A 15,056-nucleotide genomic window follows, 5' to 3' on the forward strand; every position below is an offset into this window, starting at 1 on the left:
CTTGAATATTTAACATGCTTTTGCATTAACTTAAGCAAAGGCTTATCTTTTTTTCTTGCTTGGGGCTCCTTAACTTTAATTAGTATTCATGGTATCTTACAAAACTTTGGTGTTGCTTTCAAGGAGCAATAATTTTGATCCATTTAAACTCACCATCATCAGATATGGGTTCCATATAATAATAATTATATTGCAAAAGGAAAGAATAAAAATAAGAAAAGGCCAGAAAGGTTTCTAAATACAACATTTTCTTTGTGGGCATTTTCGAAAATGTAAAAAATGGGTTATAGTATTCCTAAGAATTTCTATAGTAGTTCTGTGATACATATCGGCAATTCAGGTGATAAGGCAAAAAAAGAAAATAATAATTATTATAGAATATAAAACTGTATCTTAAACAAGATTCCCTGATACCTGTCCTACTGGTATTTCCATGGAAAGTAAAGTGACTTAGGTCTTCTAAGAGGGGACAGCAGCTCTCCCAGTCAGCCCTTGTGGCTTAGGGGAGGCCAACCCATATTATTTACAACAACTTTTGACTAGGGTCTGGTGATAAAAGACAAACTGAGCCAAAAGATGTCCTTTCTAGAATTTGAATTAAGAAATATAAAAACAACTGGCCCACTGGCAATGACAGTTAAAACAAAGGTCATAATAGGGGGAGTTATAGGACCAAAATGGGACACTATCAACACTGAAGTTGCATTAGCTTGGATGATACCAGTTGTAAATAAGAGAAAAGAGTCTGCCTTCACAAAAAAGGGAAAGTTATTGGTTCAAGTAAATGGAAAGTACGGAGTCAGGTAAAGAGTTAATCTAAGGGCTCAGTGGAGTCACCAAGACCTTGGAGTTAGGTAAAGAGCTAATCTAAGGGCTCAATGGAGTCTTTCCAAAACTTCTCTACTTTGTCCTCAGCCTAAGACTGCCTGGCTCATGATCACGGACAGTTTCTCAGTATGGCTGGCCTTGATCGCATGCATGTCTCTGAAGCAGCCTCAGTGGCCACGGGTTGTAACTGAAGACAGATTAGCTTCTCTGAACCCACACAGAAACCAGAGGCTATTCAAAAGTGGTGGGATTGGGGATGCCCACAGGTAATGGGTTGCTGAGAAAGCAATCAATGTATATACCCATCACAGAATTAATAAGAATATAAAAACTATAAGCAGAGCAATCCAGTTAGTGTGGGGATTAAAGGGGGGAACGTGAATGCATTATAGCTCAGATACGAGAATGCAGAACATTTGGGTGACGATCCATGCATGAACTTAAGCCTTAAAATTGTGTTAAATCAATAACCCCCCCCTAGCTCCAGTGTCAGCAAGGTCCACACCTGCTCCATAAGGTGACTGTGCATCTCGGCTGACTCAGTGTAGAATCAGTCCACGCCTATTACAGTCCTTTCATTCTCAAAAGCAGCACTGTTTTCTGGCCAATTATGCAGTCATCTTACTATTATGGCACCCGCTTTTGGATTTCTATACATTTCCCCCGATCGTTCGTGCATAGCTTATAATAAGTTGTATTTACTTGGACTGCTTTGAGTTGGTCTCTGTAGAGGACATTTCTATCAGGGGGAAGTTCCAAGATGAGGGGGAGGCAGGGCAGCACCTCTGCTAAGGAGGCCTGGGGTGGGAAAGCCAGGGTGAGGGTCCTGCAAGAAACGGCAGCACAGCTGACTGGGCGCCCCCACATGGAACTAGGTTTTGAGAGAGGCGCGTAAAGACGCAGGGTTGTGGAGAATATCCTGAGTGACTGAGGGGGAGTCTGGGACATTGCATTCTGGTGAAAGGTGATGGACCCTAGCTTTTCTTTGCCCATCTTGGGTTCTGCCTTTCATCGATTCTCAGCTAGAAAAGGATATTCCTTCTCAAATTCATGAGTTTTTACTTAACTTTTCCTTCCAGACTGTTTATAACCAAAAACCCTGACTTGTACAGTTTCTTGCAATGAATGGGCCAAATTAAGACATAGTCGCTGACAGAGAATGTAAGAATGAGTCAGCCTGTATGTATCTAGAAACCATAAATTTAGATATTGTGTTATATTATGTCTGTATCCTTACTATAGAGACAGTGACTTATTAAAAAACAGCTTTCTGTTTTCCTTTCTAATAGTCATACAAGTCATAACACTCTAAAGACAACAGGTAATAAAGGTTAAGAGACAGATAAAGTTTTGAGAAAATAGTAATTAGTTCCTCCAGTGTTCCAAGCACCATGCCTGGCTATCTCTTAAGATATCGTTTGTATATTATCTGCTTTGTTTTCTCTGGAAAAGATTAAGAAAGTAGGCATCCCTCTTTTATAAACCACAACACTTCAAAGGCCCACATCACCAGCCTTACTTCTTACCGGCTGCATTTTCCACGCACCTGGGAACCAAGAAGCAGAGGACAGGTCTTTGCTATAATCAAGGTGTGACCCATGGACCAGCAGCAGCAGCATCATCTTGGAGCTTGTTAGAAATGTAGAAACTCCATTCTCATTACAGATCCACTGAATAGAATCTATCTTTTAAGAAGATCCCAGGTGCTTCGCGTACATATAAAAGACTGAGAAGCGCAGGATTAAAACACTCTCCAAATCCTACTGTCCTGGTGCTCTTCTCTCTCCACCTCATGTCCACCTGGTCATCATGGGGCTGCATCTCCAGCCAACCACTATCATTCGTCCCCTTTAGTAAACACACTCCTCTTGGCACAGATGTTCACCTGGTAAATAACTTTTGGATTTAATTTTTATACTGATCTGCAGCAGCCGTGCTCAGCGTTCCTATCTACCCTTCCGGGAGTTCTTACAGACTGCTCTCTTAGGCAACTGCTGTATTTGAACTAACTCCTTTTTACCTTGAATAATCTTCTCCAACACTTCTCCTGTATACTCACGACTATGAAATCTAGTTTCTCCATGAAGAAAGCGTCTAAACTTACCAATAGAAACTGGTCATTTTTCTACTCTACTCGACTCATTGGTAAAAGAAAAGAATTCAGAACATTCCATAACTCTAAGCCATTATTTAAATAATATTTTCAGTAAACTCTTTTCCAACATACCCACTTCTAGGATCTACTGACCACTGACTCGAGAGGATGGGTGGGAAGGAAAGAGGCAGAGAGTTTTAAGGATAAAGGCCTTGAAGGGGGCCCTTCTTCCAAGCAATGGAATCTGGTGACTCAGTCCCTCCGGATGCGCAGTTAAAAAGCAGGTGCACACATTCTGGAAGTTAACAGCTTCCCTGGACCATGGAGTAAAGCAGTCTTAGAATGTTGTATCCTGAGAATGTGTGGCAACTTCCTATTTCAGCCATGTCACATGCCTCAGTTTAAAGCGTCCATTTTTCCAAGACGGCCTTGCCCCTTTATCATCTGATCCTAGCCTTTCTGTCCTCAGAGGACCAGTTTTAATCCCACCTCTTCCATTCAGCATTGCTGAATACCTTCATTTGGAATTATTCTTTTCCTTCTTTGTACTTTCACAGTCTTTTTTTCCTTCATTTGGAATTCTTTTCCTTCTTTGTACTTTCACAGTCTTTTTTGTGTGTGCATTAGTATTATATTCATTTGTTCAAGCAAAAAATATGTTATTTAGCTCATATGGCATGTCAGGCACAGTGCTTTGCACTGCAGTCTGAATGGGGAGCAAGCTCAGAGCTGTTTTCCATCCTTATGAAGCTTGAAGTCTAGAAGAGGAGATAATGACCTAATCAGTCTTGAATGTGTGATTATAAATAAGGTTAAAGAACCTAAGCCAGCCTTCGAGTGCCCGGGGTGATTTCTCTGAGGAAGTTACCTTTGAACTGATCTGAATGCTAAGGTGGCAAGAGAGAGGTGCAACTCCAGACCCACAGCATGGGCAGGGAAGGGCCACTGAGCAAAGGCTGTGTGGCCGGAGGGTGTGGAGGAGAATGATACAACATGGAGCCGGAGAGGGAGGCGAGGGCCAGACCAGAAGAGCCTCATACACTACGTTTAAGGATCTGCGTCTTTTTCTTAAGAGCAAGAAGAAGTTATTGATAAATTTCAAGTAAGAGAAGTTTACACAATCTATGTAAGAACTAAAGTACATACCCACCTCTGCCATCGTATTATAACGTCCTTGGAGAGGCTGCATCTTGTTCATTCTTAAATACACCAAAACATCTATTGCCTAAGACTAAAGCTTGATAAGTGTATTTATTTTTTAATAGTTAGAGGAAAAATATAAAATATGTGATAAATAAATTATTTAAATGCTGCATTAAATATTTTTTTCTGGGAGCATAATTTTTAATTTGCTGTGGTCATGACTAAATTTGACCAATGAGACGTAAGCAAAACTGTCGCATGAAACTTCTGAGAAGATTTATTAAAAGGGGAGGTAAGCCCTCCTACTTTATTCATGAAAAGCAGATAAAATGCCTAGAGTTCCAGTAGCCATTTTGTGACTGGGAGAAAGGAAACCATGCGCTAAGGAAATTGGACCAAAACACTGGAGTCTGGATCTCCGCCTGCGTTTCCTGGAGTCCCATTCAAGCTCTGGATTGCCTCTTTCAGACATCTTACATGAGAAATAAGAAACTGCAGACTTGTCTAAGGAACTGTAATTGGATCACTGTCCTAGCAGCTGATGCGATTTCTAATTGAGACCTAACCTTTTACTTCGGGACTGTTGACTTATCCACGTTTGCATGAAGGCAGATTTTTTAGTGAAAGAAGTTAATCTTTAAAACAAGAAGTTCTAACTTGTGCTCAACTAAAACACTGTCTACTTGATTTAGGCTTCATTTTTTTTCATTGAATACTTTTTATTTTATTTTTAATGAACAGGGAGTTAATATTCCAGGAGAAAACCAACACATCTGGCTTCTAAGTCTGTAAAGGCAGTCTCTGGAGATGGTATTGCAAGCAGACTCAAGGCTTAAGGAAACGTCTAACTAATTAAAAGGGACTGAGAATTTCATAATGATGCCAGTCTCACAGACCTTCTGGGAATCCTCATTGTCTCTGAAATAAAACAACCTTAAAGGACAGCTCACTTGTCAGAGTCTTACCAGAAGTTGCATGGACAAGGCCACCACAGCAGCTGGACAGCCCCTCTCAGCCACATGACATCCAGCTGGAGCTATCTAGAGATTCTAGACCAGTATATCCAACAAAAATTCTATGTGAGTCACATATCATATGTAATTTAAAATTTTATGGTATCCCCTTTAAAAAAAGTAGAAAAAGGTGAAATTAACTTTAATATTTTATTGACTACAAAATGAAATAAATGTAAAAGTTATTGATGAGGTATTTTACATTGTTTTGTTTGTGGTAAACATTCACGGTCTAGCGTGCATTTTACACCTACAGCACCTCAGCTAGAGGCTTGTTCTACGTGTTCCACAGCCACGTGACTAGGGACTGTGCCCTGGACAGTACAGCTCTCGACCTCTCCTGTCTCTCCTTTTCCCGCTTTGCCATCACCTGCACTTCTAACCCAGCTCTGTCTTCCGTATTTTATCATTCTCTTTTACTTCCCCTCACTGCTCAATTGCTGCTACTAGTTTTTACCATGTTCTAGACTGAAGTAAAATCTTACTCTAACTGAATACTTATTACTAAACAAACATTCAGTTAAGACATTGTTCGGGGACCAATGGAGAGAACAGTCTTCCATTGAAGCCCGTTCTCACTCTGAAACCAGTTTCTCTTTCCCACCAACATCTTCTGGCCTCCACCCCTGACAAGCTCTCATTAGTCCATCTCCCAAACACTTTGGATTGACCCCTTTCCCTCCGTTTCTATCATCCCTGCAATAGCTCAGGCTCTGGCCACCTCTGCTCAGATCGCCAGAGCGAATGCTAGCAATATAAAACTTGACTTCCCTGCAAATCCTTCAATCATTCCTTATTGCCCAGGGGATAAATTACCTTTTAAGTGAGCCCCTTTTCAATCGGTTCTTCTCAAATTTCTAGCCTCAAATCTTCACACTAATTTTCTAGCCTCACACAAATAGCTGCCAGTTTCTGGGGTACCCTACTTTAACTATGTGAGTTTCCTGCAAGTCCCTGTGTTGCTCACGCCTATGTCCTTTCGCATGTGCTTTCCATCTACCTGGAACGCCCTTGCTGTGTGCCTGTGAACGGCTGCTCTGTGCCATCTTCATCCTAACCTGCACCCCAGGCAGAATCAGAGCTGCCATCCCTGTGCATGCTTTGATTTTGACATTTTCCAGCTTTTTCAATAATAATGTTGCACCCCAGGCAGAATCAGAGCTGCCATCCCTGCATGCTTCGATTTTGACATTTTCCAGCTTTTTCAATAATAATGTTTTTTTTAAATGTCTCTTTTATTGGTTAGTAAGGATATAAGGTCCATAAGGTTACATCTGATTCACCAAGGCTAACACTATCCTTGGCACATGGTAGGTAATCGATGAATGACTGTGGAATGAATGGATAAATAAATGAACAACACGTCTTCCCAACATTTCCTTGACCCCCTACACAAACTCTGCTCTAGTTTAAAAAGTCGCTTTAATGTTTCAGAACTATGACATGGTCACCCGTGCCTCCATGCTTCTGCTCGTGCCTTTCCTTGTGCCTGGCATGTTCGTTCATCTTTCTATCATCTGAGACTACAGTTCCTCTAAAGCTCTGCATCTGCTATGAAGCCTCCACCAGCCACCACAGCCACAAGGATCCTCCCTTCATTAATTTCCTATACAAACCATTATCTGTAATTTAAGATGCACATGCTTCCTAATATAGCCTCTAAACTTCCTATGAATCTCTCCTATTTCCACGACAAACTTGGTACCTTCCCTGTCAGAAGAGACCCTGCCCTGCGTCTTTTGGCTTTCTCCTTGTGTAGAACAGCACTGGGCTGTGACCGCCTCAGGTCAGTATGTCTCTTGAGTTAAGAAAACTATAATAACTATATGAATGAAACTTGCCTCTTTGCGTGTGGTGTTTGTATCTAACTTGGAAAAACGTCACTCTTTAAGATTTTAAAGGTTTTTCTTCTTTAATTTTCAAATGCTTGAAGTTTCAAGAAAAATAATTCACTTTGATATCATGTCCATTTGCCCTGAGAGGGTCTTCGCTGAGGTGTGTCCCTGAAAGTAATTATTATGTCGATGAAGCCTTTTGGAAACTACACACACAAAAAAATCAAAGATCATGAAACTACTGGAATAAAAGTTTAACAGGCACCACTTACTGAAGGCAAACTAACTTAATCCTACAAACAAATGTCGTATGGAGCTTAGAAGGTCTTACCCTTCTCACAATTGTAGAAAATGGTTTATTTAAATCAATCTATTTTCTGATTAAGATACCCTGTACAGATACTACGATTTGTTACAATTTATTACAGACTCATTTTTCAATACCATTCTAAACAAACATACACACATTCCCCATCCCTCCCATCTGCATCCGCTCCTGCTCATGCAACATTCTTTTTGATGTAAGTAGGATTTGGTAAACAAGATGAGATTCAGACTCTATCTACAATGAATTCATAAACATAGACGATGAAGAAGACGCTATTTCTAATATGGCAATGGGTGACTTGTAGAATTTTAGAAAATATTATCTTAAAAGCTAAGCTTGTTTGCCCTCTTGAACTTAGTTTCTAGGCAGGAAGAAGTACTTCTGTTAAATTAGCAAATACAAAAAAAAAATGATGACAAGTCTCAAGTCTTAAAAAAAAATTGAATTTCCTGGCATAGGAGAATGTCATTTTTTAATTGCTATAATAGATAGTTTAATTTTTACTCTGTTTTTTATTTTAATGAAAATAGGCACTGTCCCACACCAAGAATCCAGAGAGCGATTTGATTTAATAGTTCGTTCATTTGTTCCTTCCTTCCTCCCTCCCTCCCTCCTTCCCTCCCTCTCTCTCTCCCTCTATTATTTGAAGTGGAGAAGGCAAAAGAAAAAAGTGAATTCTACTTTCTTTTTTTCCATAATACAGAATAGCAGAAGTCTTAAATATGTTTAATGAAGTAAAAAAAGAAAACATTAAAGGGATACACACCTTAATCATTTTAACTTAAAACCTTACGTCATGTAAATTCAACGGCTCAGTTGCCAGAGGGAATTGCTCTAGGCCCAATGATTGAAAATTGCTCTAGGAATTGCTCTAGGCCCAATGATTGAAAATTGCTCTAAGCCCAATGATTCTGCAACTTCCATCCACCAGCCTTTCTGATGAGCCATTTCCATAAAACATCACCCTCGATTTCCAGTTTGACTTTCTTAAAGTGCACTGAAACCTAAAATCACCAATGAATCTCTGCAGATTTTTACAACTGCCTTGTCCCTACCTAAACTGATGGTTTTGTTTTTGTCCACTTGTCCTTCTAAAATCTTTAATCTGGCTTTAATAAAAACGATTTCTTTCCGTCTCTATGCATTTGAAAATGTACTTCATATGTAATTAGATCATGTTATTACGATAACAAGTGTGGCTTGCATAAACATATTTGGGGATGAACAACTGACTCGGACACAACAGGTGGGGGAATACAACGCAAGAAAGATGGTAGCCTACTTGCTCTAACTCTTCATTCATCAGTCCATGGTGTCACTCCCTATATTTTACAAAGGGAATGGTGAGTGTCTATTAATTTGTAAAGCTGGTTTTAGGGGAGGGCAGTTAAATGAGTTCTTAGAGTTCAATAAAAATTTTGCAATATATCTAGATAATTGACAAAAGCAATTATCTTAAGAAAATATTTGTTAAGGCAGATATTTTAAGTATGTTTATTATTTGCTTTTGTTTTTATATTTAAGGGAATCTAATATCAAAAGCAAGAAATAAAACTTAATGACTCATTTAAATCTTTCTGTAGTGGACTTAGCTACATGTTAAAATTATTTATCTTTTCCCTTTCTGCTTATCTTCAAACACATAACTGTTTTCTGACATTACTTTTATGCACGGGGCCTTCCTTGGGATTTAAATGTCAAAGCACAGCTACATGCCATGCCAAAAGCAAATATAGTTTTCTTTTGTCCTAATACATGCAATACATCAAAAAAGAATAGGCTGATATTGAATCTTAAAATGGTTAATTTTTTTTTCTTTTCCTTTTTTCTCCAAGGAGAGTTAGCTCCTCTGGCATTTCACTACAGTGTTTTCTTTTAAAAAATAAAATTTTATCACTTTAGTTCTCTATTTGTACTTAAAAATAAAATCACTTTGAAATCACTTCAGAGAAACAACTGACTAGAACATAAGCTCACCTGGTGCGTGATACTTTTGGGTCAGTGGCCTTATGTTTTTGTGCTAGTTAGATGACTAAGGGGCTTGAATGTTTAAGTATAAACAGGAAACTCTTCTCTGGGTCCCCACGAAAAGAAACCAAATGGTTCTGGCAATGAACTTGAAAGATCAAAAGGAAGCCTGGAGTCAGCATGGAAGGCCAAGGAAGTTTGTACGAAGAGCCATGCATCTAATATTAGAACTGAGTCAGATCTAGCATGAGGAAACAGGGCTTTCCAAAAATCTACTAATAATTCAATTTAGAAGAAAGAAGGAAAGAGAGAAAGAGAGAGAGAGAGAGAGAAAGAGAGAGAAAGAAAGAAAGAAAGAAAGAAAGAAAGAAAGAAAGAAAGAAAGAAAGAAAGAAAGAAAGAAAGAAAGAAAGAAAGAAAGAAAGAAAGAAAAAGAAAAAGAAAGAGGGAGAGAGAAAAAGAAAAAGAGGGAGAGAGAAAGACAGAAAGGAAGGAGTGAGGGGAGAGAGAGGGAGGGAAGGAGGGAGGGAATATAGCCATTTGCAATATAAAATTAATGGGACTCAAGAGAGGGAATAAATCAAGATAAGGTAAAGGGATAAAGTAGACATATCAACAATAAAGAATCACAATATGAACTGTCATACAAGAAATTTAAGTGGGATTATGTAACTTGCCTTTTTCTATTTGTTTATTCTGAGCTGGTGATTTTGTTTTAGGATCCTGAATAACTTTTGTACTCAGGGTATTTTTGAAGGCTGTTGCCCTAAAGGAAATCCAGTTTTATGCTTGGAAGATTGCTTGTTGTCTCTAGTTCTCAGAGAATGAATTGCAGCCACCTTGTTCTTTGCTGCTTTGGAGTTCAGTGGGATCTGAGTCACGACGATGTCAGAATTTAGCAGGCACAAAGTTGTGAACAATGTGAAGTTTATCTGAGAAACTTTCTGCCACCTTTACCAGTTTTGCATAATTATTATAGAATCTCATGGTAAAATACAAAGTGTTTCCCAATGTCAAAGAACTGGCACAGTTTGACAGCAGCCTAATTGCTGACATGAACAGGTCTTAAGAATGGAAGCGGGTGGTCAGCCTGGAAGTGGATGCAAAGGTGAGACTCAGAGGGTGGCAGGATGCAGTTAGCAAGATCCAGGTGAAAAGAAAATCTGACAGAGACACTGTCACTACAGATCCATCTGTATTTGTGAGACGGGCCTTCCCTTTCCTATAGTGGAAATAATTTTTAGATATTTCAAGTCAAAAATTTTGGTTTTGTATATTTTTCATCAATTTTTTAAATAGTTATTATTTGATGCTGTGGCTGTCCACTCAGTGGATCAATGACATTTTTCACAGGGAGTAGGGGCTGGGAGAGTTTACCTCTAGTTTGTAGATGTGTGGACTCAATTTTGGCAAAGCAGTCTAAAATCTAAGGGATTTGGTTTGAAAGAGCTAGGTCTTTGAGAGCAAAAAAGAGGCACCCAAGTGTTAAAGCAGTTTAAGTTCTGATCAATGACCCTCCCTCAGCCACCTCAGCATTACAGTCCCAGGAAGGAGTCTTTACTGCTCAGTGCGATCTTAGTAAGTATTTGCTGACTGAATGAATCTCCACAGACTTAGAAATCCTATGGCAGCAGTGGCTTGTGCTCTGCCTCCCGCTTTCGGGAATCTGATTTATGAAAGGCCTCGCGTCAGCCTGAAGTGGGTGATACACAGCGCATACGGAGGCGTGACATGCTGAGGCCGAGAGGGGGCCGGAGACAGCTATCGCCACTCCCCACGCCTCCAGACCCTCACACACACCACGATCAATTTCGGCTTACGTGCAGTTTGCAAGAGATCTAGAACTCGCCGTGTGTTTGTATGGGGTCTGTAAAAACACGTAGGTGGCTTGCTGTTACACCGGGACAAGAGAACTGGGAGAAGGAGGGCAGAGAGCGCGCAGATCTTGAGTGACCGACCGTCCAGGTTGACCCAGAACTGAGGGGTTTCTCCAGGAACAGAGTCTTCAGTGCTAAAGTGGAACAGTCCCGGACAAACTGAAAGAGTTACCACCTTACACAGACAGATCCCCAAACCTGAGCCCAGCAGGAGCCAAGGCACATCCCCAGGCCAGTAGGAACAGCGGCTGGAGCAGTGGGCAGCTGAAACAGAGCTGACCCCTGCAGACAGAGCATGATGGGGATCTTCAGGGGAGCCCAAGATCTTGAGCAGAGCACATGGGATAGACCTCACAGCTCTGATTACAAGAGGTTGCAGAAGTTAGCTGGGCCTGACCCAAAGGCCATGCTCAAGGGGTCAAGGAAGACACTCGAAATGGGACAACAACCTAAAAAGGGAGTTCAATCTTTGACTAAGCTTGAATCCCATAATAAATGAATGAATGAATGAATGAATGAATGAGTGTGTGCGTGCGTGTGTGTGTGTGTGTGTGTGTGTGTGTAAAGTTATTAGGGTATACAAATGTGTGTTCAAATATTTATTCTTTTTCTGCTGTGGATTTGAAGTGGGAGTTTATGAGGAAATAAAGATCAATTTTAGAAAATAAATAATGTCACATATATTCTTCATCTAAGTTAGGACTGTAAATTTTAAATCTGCTTTTCTAAAAACTCATGACCTCTTTCTGAACTGATATTAATCTTATTTGTTGTTTACCTTTCCAACAGAGTCACCTTAGTTTTGAAACATCTTACAGTATATCTACCCAACCCCACTTAAAGGCTGTCATAAAAAATCTTATACTTATTTTTTTTTCTTTGAAGGAAATAAATCAAACGAACTGGGTAGATGTTCTTGAGAAGAAAGCATTGAATTGAAAAATAAAAACTAGGTCTGTGATTATGCACTTCTACCTAAAAATATAATGAAGACTTAATTACAAACCCAGAAATAGGATCCAGTCTATTCACAATTTCTTGAGGGGTAATTTTGTAGGCTCTGGTTAAGCTGGGACATTTACTCTTCCTTTTCTGCTTTCTGCGCTATCCAGCATGTTTACTGCTTTGTTTCTTAATATATTTACAAGGGAGATGACAGGAAAGCTAAAGACTGTAATCCTAATGAAACACTTTTACTAGTTTTTCTACCAGATGCTGATTCTAACAACACAAATTTACCCTGGCTTTTAAATAGCCATTAAGTCTCCATGCTGCAGTCTCTAGGGGACATCGCTGGCATGCGACTTAATGTATCCTAGAAACATGTGCCATCTTTTCTTTCAATGCCTTTAACACACTCAGGAATCTGTTCCTCCATGTTGTGGTAAAAGGACAGTATTTGTTGATTTTCTAAGTGGAAGATGGGGAAAGAACAGATGCGTTTGGCTCCAAGAAAAATAAAACGACTCAAGATGACTTAAACAAGGATTACTTTTTTTTCACATGAAAATGAGTGAAGGTGGTTGCTGACTCTTGCTCATCTAAACTCTGATTTTCTTGAACATACAGCTCCAGGCATGGTGTCTACATTTGAACAAGGATGGTAGAGGGGAAAGGGTGGCATGCGTATCAGGAAAATAAAAACGTTCTCACGAACACCACAGCTGACTTCTGCTTATCTCTCATCAGCCAGGGCTGTGTCACATGGCTGTTTCTGCCTATGACAAAGAAAAAAATCTCTGACGGCTAAGTTATGAGGGTAGTCTTAGGATTGACACAGAAATCACAACTAGCAAAACAGACTTTACTACTACTCACAAAACAGATACATTTTTTTTTTTCCAAACCAGGTATGAACGCTACCTACTTAAGCTCGAAATATTTTAACACCAGCTTCTTCATCCCATATGTCCTAGGTAAGAACCACAGACAACTGCACGGATTCGAAAGTTCCACTGCCTGTTGCAGCAACGCTCCTAGTTTACGAATTCTGACCAGCATCTGCCAGGACCATTCAGAGCTCAGTCCAGCCCCTCAGTGCCTCCCCTGGCTCCACTTTTCCCCAACATACCTTCTGACCCTCTCCCCGCTCCCTTTGAGAAACCCCAAAGGGAGCGTCTTCCTCATAGGTGGTTCTTCCTTATAGGAGGAAGTGAATAAACCTTACTTTGTGTGGCTATAGGAGTGCTTTTTGCAAGTTTTTGGATTAGATGTTCACACATGGAAGGAAGAGAGAGAGAAGCGGGTTGAGAACAGGAGTTATTTCGATCACCTACAGATGCTTGCCACAAGGACCCAACAGTGTAAAGGTGCTAGGAGCAGATGAAAGATGCCAATCATGCAAGGAGAAACAGAGAGGTTATTTGCTAGACAGCTTATCGTCATCAGAGAATGTTCTAGCAACTGAGGATTTAATGAAGTTCTCCATAAAAGCAGGATATCAATCAAAGGCTTAAGCTACAGGCTTTCTATGTTCGAAGAGGCTTCCTGCCCACTATTCACCTTCTCCCCTTCCAGTTCTGTGGTTGTTTATGAAATGCAGCTGAAGAAACCAGAGGCCCTCATTAGGTAAGCAGGGCAATTCTGTCAGATACAACATCTTAATGTGTCATCTGCTGATATGTGCTTGTTACACGCATATATCCAACTGCCTTCTTGACACCAACTCAAACATCCAACAGACATTTTAACTCATGTCCACCACTGAATTTGTGATTTCCTTCCTTAACCCCCAACCAACCTCTATCACTAGCCTTTCCACCTGAATAGATGGTAACTCCCTCCAGTAGTTTTACCAAATCACCTGGCTTTATCCTTATTTCCTCTTCCTCTCACATCTAATCCATCGAGATACCCTATTGATTCTATCTTCTAATTAGATTCACGATCAACCACATCTCATCGCCTCTTGTGCAAGCATCCTGGTCTCAGGCCACCAGCATCTCATCTGGATTACTATAAGAGGCTCTCTGCTTCTACCTTTCCTCCTCCCACGGCCAGAGTTATCCTTTTAAAATGTAAGCCAGATCATGTCCTTGCTGTACTCAGACACCTGCAATGGCTCTCTAGTTCCCTCAGGATAAAAGCCAAATCCTTACAGTGACCTCCAGGTCTCTAGGACCCGTTTTCTAGGACTGCTCTGGTCTCTCCTGCGACCCTGCTCCTTGTCCTTCCCAACTTGCTTCCCTGGCCCTTTCTGATCCTAGATCATGCCAGGCAGCCTCGTTGCACTGACTGAAATCTTCGCCTGCAATACTCTTTCCTCAAACTGGCAAATTCTATTACCTCTTTCAGGTCTTGAGCTATTACTATCTTTTCAGCAAGCTTAGCTCTGACCAACCTATTTAAACTACAAATCAACACCTCAATCTCTTAGAATGTCAGTTTTCCTTGATTTGCTTTATGCTTATCTTTTCTTCCATAGCATGTACTCCTTCTAACTTACTGTCATATTTCCTTACTTATAACATCTGCCCTTCCTTCCCTAGCCCCCAAACGTGAACTTCCCAAGTACAACGATCTTTGTCTATTTTGTTCAATGATACATGATAATGATTCATGCCTAGAACAGTGTCTAGTGCCATTCATGCACTCAGAAAATACTACTGAAGTCTATGGCCATGCCACCCTGAACAAGCCCGATCCTGTCTGATCTCAGAAGCTAAGCAGGGTCGGGCCTGGTTAGTACTTGGATGGGAGACCACCTAGGAAGACCAGGTGCTGTAGGCGTAAAAAGTTAAAAAATAAAGGACTGTAAGCTGACAAGGTCCTTGCAATCTGTGGTCAACCAAGGGTTGCCTCGCCTAAAAAAAAAAAAGAAAAGAAAAGAAAAGAAAATACTACTGAATGGATAATTCCGTAGTTTGGCTCTTTCCTTGATCCAATGCTGTGTTCAGAAAACAAACCAGTAAACAGAACAAGCCACATGTAAACTCACACACAAAGACAGAAAAATAAGTTCAAATCATA

At 40.3% G+C, this 15,056-nt stretch overlaps 1 protein-coding gene and 1 pseudogene across 1 annotated transcript in view; one reads left to right on the forward strand and one right to left on the reverse strand.

The window, feature by feature from the left end:
- CNTNAP2 (contactin associated protein like 2) overlaps positions 1-15,056 on the reverse strand; it is a 1,631,342-nt gene that overhangs the window by 672,205 nt on the left and 944,081 nt on the right. The gene's annotated exons all lie outside the window — the stretch shown is intronic.
- LOC112469948 lies at positions 14,698-14,816 on the forward strand (annotated as a pseudogene).

This window comes from Pteropus alecto, unplaced genomic scaffold (assembly GCF_000325575.1).
Source record: "Pteropus alecto unplaced genomic scaffold, ASM32557v1 scaffold48, whole genome shotgun sequence".
Lineage (NCBI taxonomy): Eukaryota > Metazoa > Chordata > Mammalia > Chiroptera > Pteropodidae > Pteropus > Pteropus alecto.